Genomic DNA, 12,589 nt, shown 5'->3' on the forward strand with positions numbered 1-12,589 from the left:
AAAAATGCATTATTTCTCAGTTTTTCCCAATTCCAATTCAAAAATAAAAAGTGCCACAGTAGATAAAAACCATGCCACCAGCATTATGTCCCCAGAGTATACATAGCCAGGTGTATCCCCAGCATCAGCCCCTCACCCCCGTATAGCCAGATTTGTCCCCAATATTAGTCACCCCCAGTATAGCCAGATGTGTCCGCTGTATTTGGCACTCCCCCAGTATAGATAGATAGATGCACCCCCAGGATTACTGCCCCTCATTGTAGCCAAATGTGTACTGATGGATAGTGGTTCCCCATTATAGCCAGAAGTGCCATGAGGAGATTAGCGCGTGCACCCAGGATTAGGCCCCCCATTATAACCAGCTGTGCCCCCAGTATGAAATTCTTTACTCAAAATCACTGGCTGTGGACCCATTATTTTACCTCCCCCACCAGCTGAACATTTCACCTCCAACCCCCACCAGAGGTCCTTGCACCACTAGTGTGGATAGCCAGATGTGCCCCCCACTACCCAGGCAGGCTCCTCCATGGCCAGATCGCTTTAAAAAAGTCCCTGCAAGCAGCCTCTCTCACCTCACCTCATTCCAGCGAACAGTCTGCAGCCCGAGCCTCTGTTCCCCGCTCTGCACTCAGCCCCATGATGCTGAATATCCGGGTCCCGGCAGGCTGATCGCTGGAACAAGGTGAGGTGAGAAAGGCTGCTTGCAGGGACTTTTTTTAAGTGATCTGGACACGAAGGGGGAGAGATGAAGGATTGCTGCAGTTGGCTACTGCAGCGATCCTACATCCGCAGGGGGGGGGGGGGGGTCTCTAATTGGCTTAAAGGGACATGTTCCCTTTCACCAATTAGTGCAGCAGCTGAAAAAGCTGGGGGCGGGCCGATCAGGCACAGCTGGGCTGCAGGGGGAAAGCATATATCTAGGTCCTCGTGGCTTTGAGGAAGCCACAGAGGACGTAGATATACTTTAGTGGTGGGATAAGTGGGTAAAGAGCATTGTTTTTAAGTGCTTTACTTAACCACTTAAGGACCGCAGTCTTTTCACCCCTTAAGGACCAGAGCCTTTTTTCCATTCAGACCACTGCAGCTTTAATGGTTTATTGCTCAGTCATACAAGCTACCATCTAAATGAATTTTACTTCCTTTTCTTGTCACTAATACAGCTTTCTTTTGGTGCTATTTGATTGCTGCTGCGATTTTTACTTTTTATTATATTCATCAAAAAAGACATGAATTTTGGCAAAAAAATGATTTTTTTTAACTTTCTGTGCTGACATTTTTCAAATAAAGTAAAATTTCTGTATACATGCAGCGCGAAAAATGTGGACAAATGTTTTTGATTAAAAAAAAAAAAACCATTCAGTGTATATTTATTGGTTTGGGTAAAAGTTATAGCGTTTACAAACTATGGTGCAAAAATTGAATTTTCCCATTTTGAAGCATCTCTCTCATTTCTGAGCACCTGTCAGGTTTTATGAGGTGCTAGAATTCCAGGATAGTATAAATACCCCCCAAATGACCCCATTTTGGAAAGAAGACACCCCAAAATATTCACTAAGAGGCATGGTGAGTTCATAGAAGATTTTATCTTTTGTCACAAGTTAGCGGAAAATGACACTTTGTGAAGAAAATAAATAAATAAAAAAAAGTTTCCATTTCTGCTAACTGGTGACAAAAAAATGAAATCTGCCACTGACTCACCATGCCCCTCTCTGAATACCTTGAAGTGTCTAGTTTCCAAAATGGGGTCATTTGTGAGGTGTGTTTACTGTCCTGGCACTTTGGGGGGTGCTAAATTGTAAGCACCCCTGTAAAGCCTAAAGGTGCTCATTGGACTTTGGGCCCCTTAGCGCACCTAGGCTGCAAAAGAAATGTCACACATGTGGTATCGCCTTACTCAGGAGAAATAGTATAATGTGTTTTGGGGTGTATTTTTACACATACCCATGATGGGTGGGAGAAATATCTCTGTAAATGAGATTTCTTTTGATTTTTTTACACACAATTGTCCATTTACAGAGATATTTCTCCCACCCAGCATGGGTATGTGTAAAAATACACCCCAAAACACATTATACTACTTCTCCTGAGTACGGCGATACCACATGTGTGACACTTTTTTGCACCCTAACTGCACTAAGGGGCCCAAAGTCCTATGAGTACCTTTAGGATTTCACAGGTCATTTTGAGGCATTTATTTTCTAGACTACTCCTCACGGTTTAGGGCCCCTAAAATGCCAGGACAGTATAGGAACCCTACAAGTGACCCCATTTTAGAAAGAAGACACCCCAAGGTATTCCGTTAGTAGTATGGGGAGTTCATAGAAGATTTCATTTTTTTTCACAAGTTAGCGGAAATTGATTTTTATTGTTTTTTTCACAAAGTGTCATTTTCCACTAACTTGTGACAAAAAATAAAATCTTCTATGAATTCCCCATACACCTAATTGAATACCTTGGGGTGTCTTCTTTCTAAAATGGGGTCACTTGTGGGGTTCCTATAATGCCCTGGCATTTTAGGGGCCCTAAACCGTGAGGAGTAGTCTAGAAACCAAATGCCTCAAAATGACCTGTGAAATTCTAAAGGTACTCATAGGACGTTGGGCCTCTTAGCGCACCTAGGTTGCAAAAAAGTGTCACACATGTGGTATCGCCGTACTCAGGAGAAGTAGTATAATGTGTTTTGGGGTGTATTTTTATGCATACCCATGCTGGGTGGGAGAAATATCTCTGTAAATTAGTTTTGATTTTTTTTACACACAATTGTCCATTTACAGAGATATTTCTCCCACCCAGCATGGGTATGTGTAAAAATACACCCCAAAACACATTATACTACTTCTCCTGAGTACGGCGATATCACATGTGTGACACTTTTTTGCAGCCTAGGTGCGCTAAGGGGCCCAACGTCCTATTTACAGGTCATTTTGAGGCATTTGGTTTCTAGACTACTCCTCACGGTTTAGGGCCCCTAAAATGCCAGGGCAGTATAGAAACCCCACAAGTGACCCCATTTTAGAAAGAAGACACCCCAAGGTATTCCGTTAGGTGTATGGTGAGTTCATAGAAGATTTTATTTTTTGTCACAAGTTAGTGGAAAATGACACTTTGTGAAAAAAAACAATACAAATCAATTTCCGCTAACTTTTGACAAAAAATGAAATCTTCTATGAACTCCCCATACTACTAACGGAATACCTTGGGGTGTCTTCTTTCTAAAATGGGGTCACTTGTGGGGTTCCTATACTGCCCTGGCATTTTAGGGGCCCAAAACCACGAGGAGTAGTCTGGAAACCAAATGCCTCAAAATGACTGTTCAGGGGTATAAGCATCTGCAAATTTTGATGACAGGTGGTCTATGAGGGGCCGAATTTTGTGGAACCGGTCATAAGCAGGGTGGCTTCTTAGATGACAGGTTGTATTGGCACTGAAGTGCAGGAATGTTCTCAAATCGTGACCTGGACATGGCAATTAAGTCGTACCAGCAGTGATCAGAAAAAAAATTTCTGTCACTGCGGTGGGGCGGGTGAGGGTTTGGCCGGGTGATCAGAAGCCCGCAGGGGGCATATTAGGGCCTGATCTGATGGGTAGCAGTGACAGGTGGTGACAGGGGGTGACGGGTGGTTGCAGTGGCGTAGCTAAAGAGCTGTGGGCCCCAGTGCAAGTTTTACATGGGGCCCCCCCAAGCACTCTATACATAACAATTGATACGGCGCACCAAAACCTGCCAAGGACAACCCCAGTGTCAGAGGTGCAAGTAGGGGATGGGGAACAGTGTGTTAAGGATTATTACTATTCAAAGCATCTATAGAAGTGATTTTTACCAGCACAGGACCAATAAAGAGCTAATACTGTGATAGAGGGTGGACCCTTCGGGGCCCCTCTGGCCCAAGGGCCCCGATGCGGTCGCTACCTCTGCACCCCCTATTGCTACGCCCCTGGGTGGTTGATAGGTGATCAGTAGGTGATTACAGAGGAGAATATATGCAAGCAATGCACTGGCGAGTTGATCAGAGGGGATCTGGGGGGCTAATTGAGGGTGTGGGCGGGTGATTGGGTGCCCGCAAGGGGCAGATTAGTGTCTGATCTGATGGGTAGCAGTGAAAGGTGGTGGCGGGGTGATTGATGGGTGATTGATGGGTGATCAGTGGATGATTAGAGGGGAGAACAGATGTAAACAATGCACTTTCGGAGGTTATCTGAGGGTGCGTCTGCACGCAATCTGAGGGTGTGGGTGGGTGATCAGGTGCCCACAAAAGGCAGGTTAGGGACTGATCTGATGGGTGGCAGTGACAGGTGGTGACAGGGGGTGATTGATGGGTGATTGACAGGTGATCAGTGGGTGATTATAGGGAAGAATAGATCTATACAGTACACAGGGGTGAGGGTCTAGGGAGGATCTGAGGGTGTGTGTGGGGGGGGGGGTGTTCAGGAGCCCCCAGGGGGCAGTTTAGGACCTAATCTAAAAAATAGCATTGAGATAGTGACAGGAAGTGATTAATGGATGATTAGGGGGGTGATTGGGTGCAAACAGGTGTCTGAGGGGTGGGCAGGGGGGGTCTGATGGGTGCAGTGGGCGATCAGGGGGCAAGATCAGTGTGCTTGGGTACTTACTAGGAGGGCTGCAACCTGCCCTGGTGGTCCCTCAATCACTGGGACCACCAGGGCAGGAGGCAGCCTGTATAATACGCTTTGTATACATTACAAAGCGTATTATCTGATTTACATGCGGCAGATCGGGGGTTAACAACCCGCTGCCGCTGCTAATTGGCTGGCGGGTTGACGTCGCAGGTGGTCACATCCAGCGTGCAATCCCAGGCCAGCTAGTCCGCAACGAGCCGCCGCCGATCGGCGTATTGCGGTCGTTGCGGGCTCCACAATCCAGTAAAAAAAAAAATAAAAAAAATATATATATATATATATATATATATATAGATCTATATGTATATATAGATCTATATCTATATATATATATATATATATATATATATATATATATATATATATATACATATATATATATATATATATATATATAGATCTATATATATATATATATAGATCTATATATATATATATATATAGATATAGATATATATATATATATATATATATATATATATATATATAGATATATAGATATATAGATATATATATATATATATATATATAGATATATATATATATATAGATAGATATATATATATATATATATATATATATATATATATATATATATATATATATATATAGATCTATATATATATATATATATAGATCTATATATATATAGATATATATATATATAGATCTATATATATATAGATATATATATATATATAGATCTATATATATATAGATATATATATATATAGATCTATATATATATAGATATATATATATATATATATAGATCTATATATATATAGATATATATATATATAGATCTATATATATATAGATCTATATATATATATATATATCTATCTATATATCTATATATATATATATATATCTATATATATATATATATCTATATATATATATATATATAGATATATATATATATATATATATATCTATATATATATATATATATAGATAGATAGATAGATAGATAGATAGATAGATAGATAGATATATATAGATCTATCTAGATATATATATAGATATATATATCTATATATAGGTGGTTGGGAGGGGATCAAGGGATACATGGGGGGGGGGGGAGATCTGGATAAAAAAGTGTTTTTTTTGTACACTAAAATCGCACAGCCTGTCACTGCTGCAGGCTGTGCGTCTCTCCCTGTCACACAAGATCCACAGTGACAGGGAGAGGGAGGCGGAGAGAGGGGCGGAACGGCAACTATGTTGCCTTTCGGAGGGTGATCGCTGTGATTGGCTCACTGCGATCACACGGCAGGGACCCAATCAGTGACGGCTCCTGCCGATACCCGGAAGCCTTAGCTGTCATAAGACAGCTAAGTGCAGCCGGTTCGGTGCGCACGATCGTGGCGGGGAGCGGCGGCGCCGGTGATAGAGGTCTACGCCCTGCCAGCCAGGAGCCCATCAAAACAGGGCGTAGATCTCTATCACCTCGGTCCGGAAATGGTTAAATCAAACCTCTGAGGACTAAAAATTTAAAAGTTAGATACTTATTTAAGTACTGGGAAGCTTCTAGGTGGTCCAGGGGCTTCTGAGATCTTCCTTGAGCCAAGCACTGCTTCCTGGGGCTCTTTTCTTCATAGCCGTACTAACATCTGTGTACAAGCGCATCCATACTGCACATGTGCGAGTAAAGTCTACGCATGCCCAGTAGGAATAAGCTACTCATGCGCAGATGAAAAAGCTGTGCATGAGCAGCTCCTTTCTACTAGACATGTGCAATTATTCAGGCATGCTCACTATGGATGTGGTTGTATGTGGACAGGAGTGCACCCACGAGGGCATATTCAACAAACTCTTATCAAATATGTTCAAAGAGGCCTAGTGCTGGAATGGAGGGCTAGAGGAGGGTCAGGCAAACCTCTTACCTATCCAGACCTATAACGAAACTTATTACTACTGAGGTAAGTATCTAATTTTTATATACTTTTTCTTTTCAGGTATGTTTTAATATCAGACCGGAATTGATGCGAAACTAAGCTTCACTGAAAAGATCTGGTATGGGAATCTGTCTTCAACAAGGTCTTAAAACAAACCTGTAGGTGGCAAAAAATAATTAGAAAAGTTAGACACTTACCTCAGTAGAGTGAAGTCTCTGTGTGATGTAGAGGCTTCTCCTATGCTCATGGTTTAGAGGTTGTTACACAAAACCTTGGTAAAATAGTTTTGTGCTGACAGCACAGAGCATTTTTACTGGCATTCCTGCCATCATTGCAAAGGGTCCAAGTGCCACGATTTCGCCGTGGCAGCTCCATTTTGAGCCCTCCCTCACGGTATCCCGGGGCAACGGTTCATTTGTCATGGAGAGGACACTAGAGGAGACTAGTCCCGCCCTCCTTGCAGAGCAGGAGAATCTGGCCAATAGCAGCAGCTACCCACCTGCCAATGCTGTTGCTGCTGTGTCCATCTAAGGGCCTGTACACACTGCTGCGCTTGCGTTGCGTTTTTAAAAACGCAAGGTCTTTTGAAAAAGAATGAAAATCGTGATGACTTGTACACACTGGTGCGATGCGTTTTTTAAAAAACGCAAACGCAGTGCCTGCTGCGCTTTTTTAAGCGCAGCGCATGAAAAACGCATTAAAAACGCATGCGGTTGCGTTTTTGCCTGCGCTTTTCAGAAGTCAGTATCCCAGAAGACTCTGCAATCTCCTGATTCCTGTTGAAATGTAAACTAGAAAAAAAACAAAGGATTCTTTAGCCAATCAGCAATTACAAGAAAAACGCAAACGCACAAGAAACGCAGGCAAAAGCGCATGCGTTTTTAAAACTACAGGCACTTTAAAAACGCATGCGCTTGCGTTTTTGCCTGCGTTTTTCAGTGTGTACAGGCCCTAAGAAGAGGAGGGAGGGGCTTTATTTAAAAGAATTCCCACGCTGTGTTCTGCACTGGATACATGTGCAGAGACAGCCAGATTCATTGCTGATGACTGTGCAGTGTTTCTGAGATCCCCTGGGATTTGTGACACAGACAGCCTGTCTCCAGGAGCTGCAGAAGAAAGTGACGCTGTCCAGCTGAGTGAGCTGCCCTGAATGCCTCACACACTGGTGAGGCATTTATTTTAGGGAAGCCCACTGTCTGTCACTAAATTCCAGGTGGGGGAAGGGGGGCTTTCAGTCATCCGATGGCATGGCTCTGCATGTCATTTCCCTGCTCAGGATGTCTGTGATGATCCACTCAGCTGGCTGCACAGGCAGACAGCTGTTTGACCATTCCTCTAGTCTGAAGGTTACAGGTCTCTGGAAGAGAGACCTGCCTTTCCCTTGCAAGTTTCTGTTCTGTTCTGCTGTTGAGGAATTTGCATACATTCGTTATGCAAATCCCCTACCTGCCTCCTGTGATGACTGGCACTATAAAGGGCTTCTGCTCCCAGAATGCTTTGCTGGTAGTTTCCCCTTCATGGTTTGTTTGAAACACTCCTGGAGTGTCAGCCATTGTTGATCTGTTAAAGTTTACCTTAGGGTAATTCTTGGAACTGTACTAGGCAGTTTCCTAGTGCAGTTAGATTGCATATCTGTTTTGTCTGTCTGTTGCGATTGTCCTGTCCCAGCGGTAGTCGACAGGAAATAGTTCTGTTTTTCTGGGTGCTAACTGGAGCAGCGGTTGCTACCGGTAGCCCCTTCTGATCTGTCTTGCTTGGATCGCACTAGCCTCTAGCGGTAGTGGCAGTGGATCCTTCTGATCTGTATTCTGGAGTGTAAGCTGGAGCAGCGGTTGCTACTAGCTACCTCATCTGTTCTGTCTTGCCTGGATCACACTAGCCTTGCGCTAGTGCTGTGGATCCTTCTGATCTGTCTTGCCTGGATCGCACTAGCCTTGCGCTAGCGCTGTGGATCCTTCTGATCTGTCTTGCCTGGAACATAATATGTCCATATGGCTAGCATAGTGGGTGGAGGGGGGACATTAGGGTGCACATATAACTATAGTACTTGGGAGAGGGGGGTCATTAGGGACACGTATGGCTATCATACTGGGGAGAGGGGTGACCAATAGAGGCACATATGGCTATAATACTGGGTGGGGGGGTCATTAGAGTGCATATGGCTATAATACTGTAGGAGGGGTGGTCATTAGGGGCACATATAGCTATAATACTGGGAGGGGAGTAATTAACTTGGGGAGGGGGCTAGCGCTACCATAGGGGCAACCTGGGCAATTGCTCCAGAGCTCCTAGGTGCTTCTGGGCCCTGCTAGTTTTCCTCCTGGCTTGTCTCAGGGCCCTGGGGGGGATTTTTTGCCAGGGGTAGGTGCCGTGGGGCCCCCAGGTTACCTTTGCCCCGGGGCCCTATTGTAGCTAGAACCTGGTGGCGTACCTACCCTAAGGCCCACAGGTGCTCACAGCACTGGGTGTAGCCATAGCTAGGGGTGCCGTTGTGGTGCTCAGTCATTATGTTCTGCCACCTGGTACCTTTTTTCACAGTTTGGGCAACATTCGGGAAAATAGCAGCAGGTAGTGCAGGGGACTCAGGGCCAGTTTTAGAATTTTTGCTGCCTGAGGCAAACTTGTGGGGACGCCCCCCCTTCCCGATTTGGAACGATCGCACAGCACCCAAAAATGTTCACCCTCACCATACGTAGGTAGCCAGATATAGTTGCCCAAGTATAGGTAGCATAATTGCCCCCTGTATAGGGTAGCCAGGTATAGTTGCCCAAGTATAGGTAGTATAATTGCCCCCGTATAGGTAGTATAATTGCCCTATTACAGGTAGCTAGTATAGTTACCGCAGTACAGGTAGCATAGTTGCCACCTGTATAGGTAGTATAATTGCCCCCCTGTATAGGTAGTATAATTGCCCCATACAGGTAGCTAGTATAGTTGCCCCAGTATAGGTAGTATAGTTGCCCCTGTATAGGTAGTATAATTGCCACTCGTATAGGTTGTATAATTGGCCCCATATAGATAGCTAGTATAGTTGCCTCAGTACAGGTAGTATAGTTGCCCCCATATAAGTAGTATAATTGCCCCCGTATAGGTAGCTAGTACAGTTGCCCTAGTACAGGTAGTATAGTTGCCCCCAGTATAGGTAGCTAGTATAGTTGCCCCAGTACAGGTAGAATAGTTGCCCCCTTTACTGTACGTAGTATAATTGTAGTATAGGTAGCCTGGGGGGGGGGGGGGGTAGCAGCCAGGAAGGAGAGGCAGCAGACACAGTGGTGGGGAGGGGGGTAGGACCACCTCTCACCCACCTGGGTCCCCCTGGTCCGCGCTCCCCCTTCAGCTAATAGCACTGTGTGTACAATTATCAGGCAGCGGGTGGGCCACTTCCTGCAATGCCGCCCACTGTACACAGGAAGTAAAAACTGTATACGCAGCTATGCAGAGGAGACCAGCGGCAAGTGATCGGCGGTTGAAGCGGGAAGGAGGTGAGTTGCTCATTAACAGGCTTCCCTGCGCTTACTCTGCAGTGGAGGAGAGAGCACGGAGGGTAGCCCTGGGGAGAGGAAGGGAGGGAGAAGTTGAGCAGCCCTCCCCGGCGGCTAAGTCCCAATGAGGCCGTGGCTATGTGGCTTCCCCCTCCATCACGGCACTCCTACTCTCTCGCAGTGCTCAGGGCGGTCACACACCCCTAGAAACGGGGCTGCATCAGGGCTTCCCAACCCTGTTCTCAAGTACCATGTTTTTCAGAAAACCACGAACATTCACAGGGAGGAAATGAAAGTCTCAGCAGAGCTGATACATGCATTGTTGGTGGTACTTGAGGACGGGGTTGGTAAACCCTGCTATTCGTGACAATCTGCATATTGTCTCTGTGTAATACAAGTGGATTTGCATGTAAGGAGGCTCTCCAACAAAATTAAACACAGCATTATATGAGTGGTGGATGATTGTAATGGGTATGTGCAATATCTCTGGCCAGAGAACAAGTACCTATATACATATGTTGAGCTGCTGAGCATTTTGTTTAAGGAGTCCAGCCGGTTTATTAAGCGATCTGTCAATGTGTTTTTATATTTCTAACTGAGGTGCTATAGTCTGTATTTTACATTTTTTCCATTAGGGGAATTTGTGTGTCACATTTTGTATTTTTCAATAAAACATGTATAGTGTTCTCTCTCTCCTATGGGGGACTGCACCTCAGTCACACCCCCAGACCTGACAACAGGTCTGGAGGAGGAGTGGGTCTGCTTCTCTCCGCATCCTGCACCTTCTGGGTCCTATCACCACCCCCTTCCCTGCACTTCTCATCCTTTGAGGCCCATGTAATTCGCCTGTACCAACCTCTACCAGCCATCATTGCAGTCCTATATCACCCCCCATCTGCTCCAAGTTCACTCTTCCTGGACAACTTGGCCTCCTGGCTCCCCCACATCCTATCATCTGACCTCCCCACCATCATACTCGGGGATTTCAACTTACCTATCGATGAGCCTATCTCCACTGCTGCCAAGCAGCTACTCTCCCTCACCAAATCCCTTGGTCTCTTTCAGCACACAAATTCCCCCACCCACCGCGCTGATCATACTCTTGACCTCATATTCTCAAAGTCCACCTCCCTCAGTAACCTGGACATTGCACCTTTCCCTATCTCCGACCATCACCTCCTCACCTTCACCATCTACCCATCAACTACATCTCTCCCCACCCCTCAGCCTGGTCGATGGCAGAGAGACCTCTGTAATCTCAGCCCAAATGTCCTAGCAAGTCCCCTTCTCTCCCTCTCCTCCCACCTACCCACCCTAACATGCCCCAATGAAGCGACTGCACAATATAACCTTGCCCTCTGCTCTGCTTTGGATCAAGCTGCCCCCTCAATCTTCCGCCCTAACAAGCCCCCCAACCCCCAACCTTGGCACAACACCCACACACGTAACCTCAGGAAAGAAACTAGAGCAGTCGAACGGAAATGGAGGAAATCACGTCTCAATTCTGACTTCCTAGATTACAAGGCCAAACTGTTACTCTTCCAAACTGCCCTCTCTGAGGCTAAACAAAGGTACTTTGCATCACTAATTGGAACCCAAGCTTCCAACCCTCGACAGCTTTTTGCTACCTTTAACTCCCTCCTCAACTCCACTCCTCCCCCTGCCAGCTCCTTCCTCTCAGCCAACGACTTTGCCAACCACTTCACCACCAAAATTGCAACAATACGCAATGAAATTTCCCTCCTCCATCTCTCCCTTCCCAACGCCTCTCAGGTGGTCCCCTTGCCTTCCCTCCCAGCTACTCCCCTGTCTCATCCACCCCTCACCTCTTTTGCTCCTGCCACCATTGATGAAGTCAGCCTGCTGCTAGCGGCTTCCACCCCTCCTCCTCCCCCTGTGATCCTGTACCCACAAATACTCTTCGTCCCCACTTCCCTGACCTGTCCCCAGTCCTCACCTCCTTGTTCAATCATTCCCTTTCCACAGGCACCTTCCCCAAGGCATTCAAACAGGCCACTGTACTTACCCTGCTGAAAAAACCCTCACTCGACCCAGCCATACCCTCAAACTACCGCCCAATCTCCCTCCTTCCCTATGCTTCTAAACTCCTTGAACGCCTAGTTCACCAACGCATTACCCAATGCATCAACACCAATACCCTACTTGACCCCCTACAGTCTGGATTCCGACCTGCACACTCATCTGAAACAGCCCTCACCAAGGTGGTCAACGATCTTACCCTTGCCAGGGCCAAAGGCAGTTATTCCATCCTGCTCCTCCTTGATCTCTCCGCAGCATTTGACACTGTTGACCACCCCCTCCTCCTCCAATCACTACAGTCCATGGGCATCCATGGTCTTGCCTTGACCTGTATCTCCTCCTACCTATCCAATCGCTCCTTCACAACTTCCTTCAATGGCTCCTCCTCAACCGCTGCCCCCCTCGCAGTTGGGGTCCCCCAGGGCTCTGTTCTGGGCCCCCATCTTTTCTCCATATACACTTCCTCAATTGGCAAGCTTATCTCCTCGCTGAGCTTCAAATATCACCTCTATGCCAATGACGCGC

At 45.9% G+C, this 12,589-nt stretch overlaps 1 protein-coding gene across 3 annotated transcripts in view; it reads right to left on the bottom strand.

Moving 5' to 3' along the window:
* LOC137521185 (coagulation factor XIII B chain-like) overlaps positions 1–12,589 on the bottom strand; it is a 140,774-nt gene that overhangs the window by 19,533 nt on the left and 108,652 nt on the right. The window lies entirely within an intron of this gene.

Source organism: Hyperolius riggenbachi, chromosome 6 (genome assembly GCF_040937935.1).
Source record: "Hyperolius riggenbachi isolate aHypRig1 chromosome 6, aHypRig1.pri, whole genome shotgun sequence".
In the NCBI taxonomy this organism is placed as follows: domain Eukaryota; kingdom Metazoa; phylum Chordata; class Amphibia; order Anura; family Hyperoliidae; genus Hyperolius; species Hyperolius riggenbachi.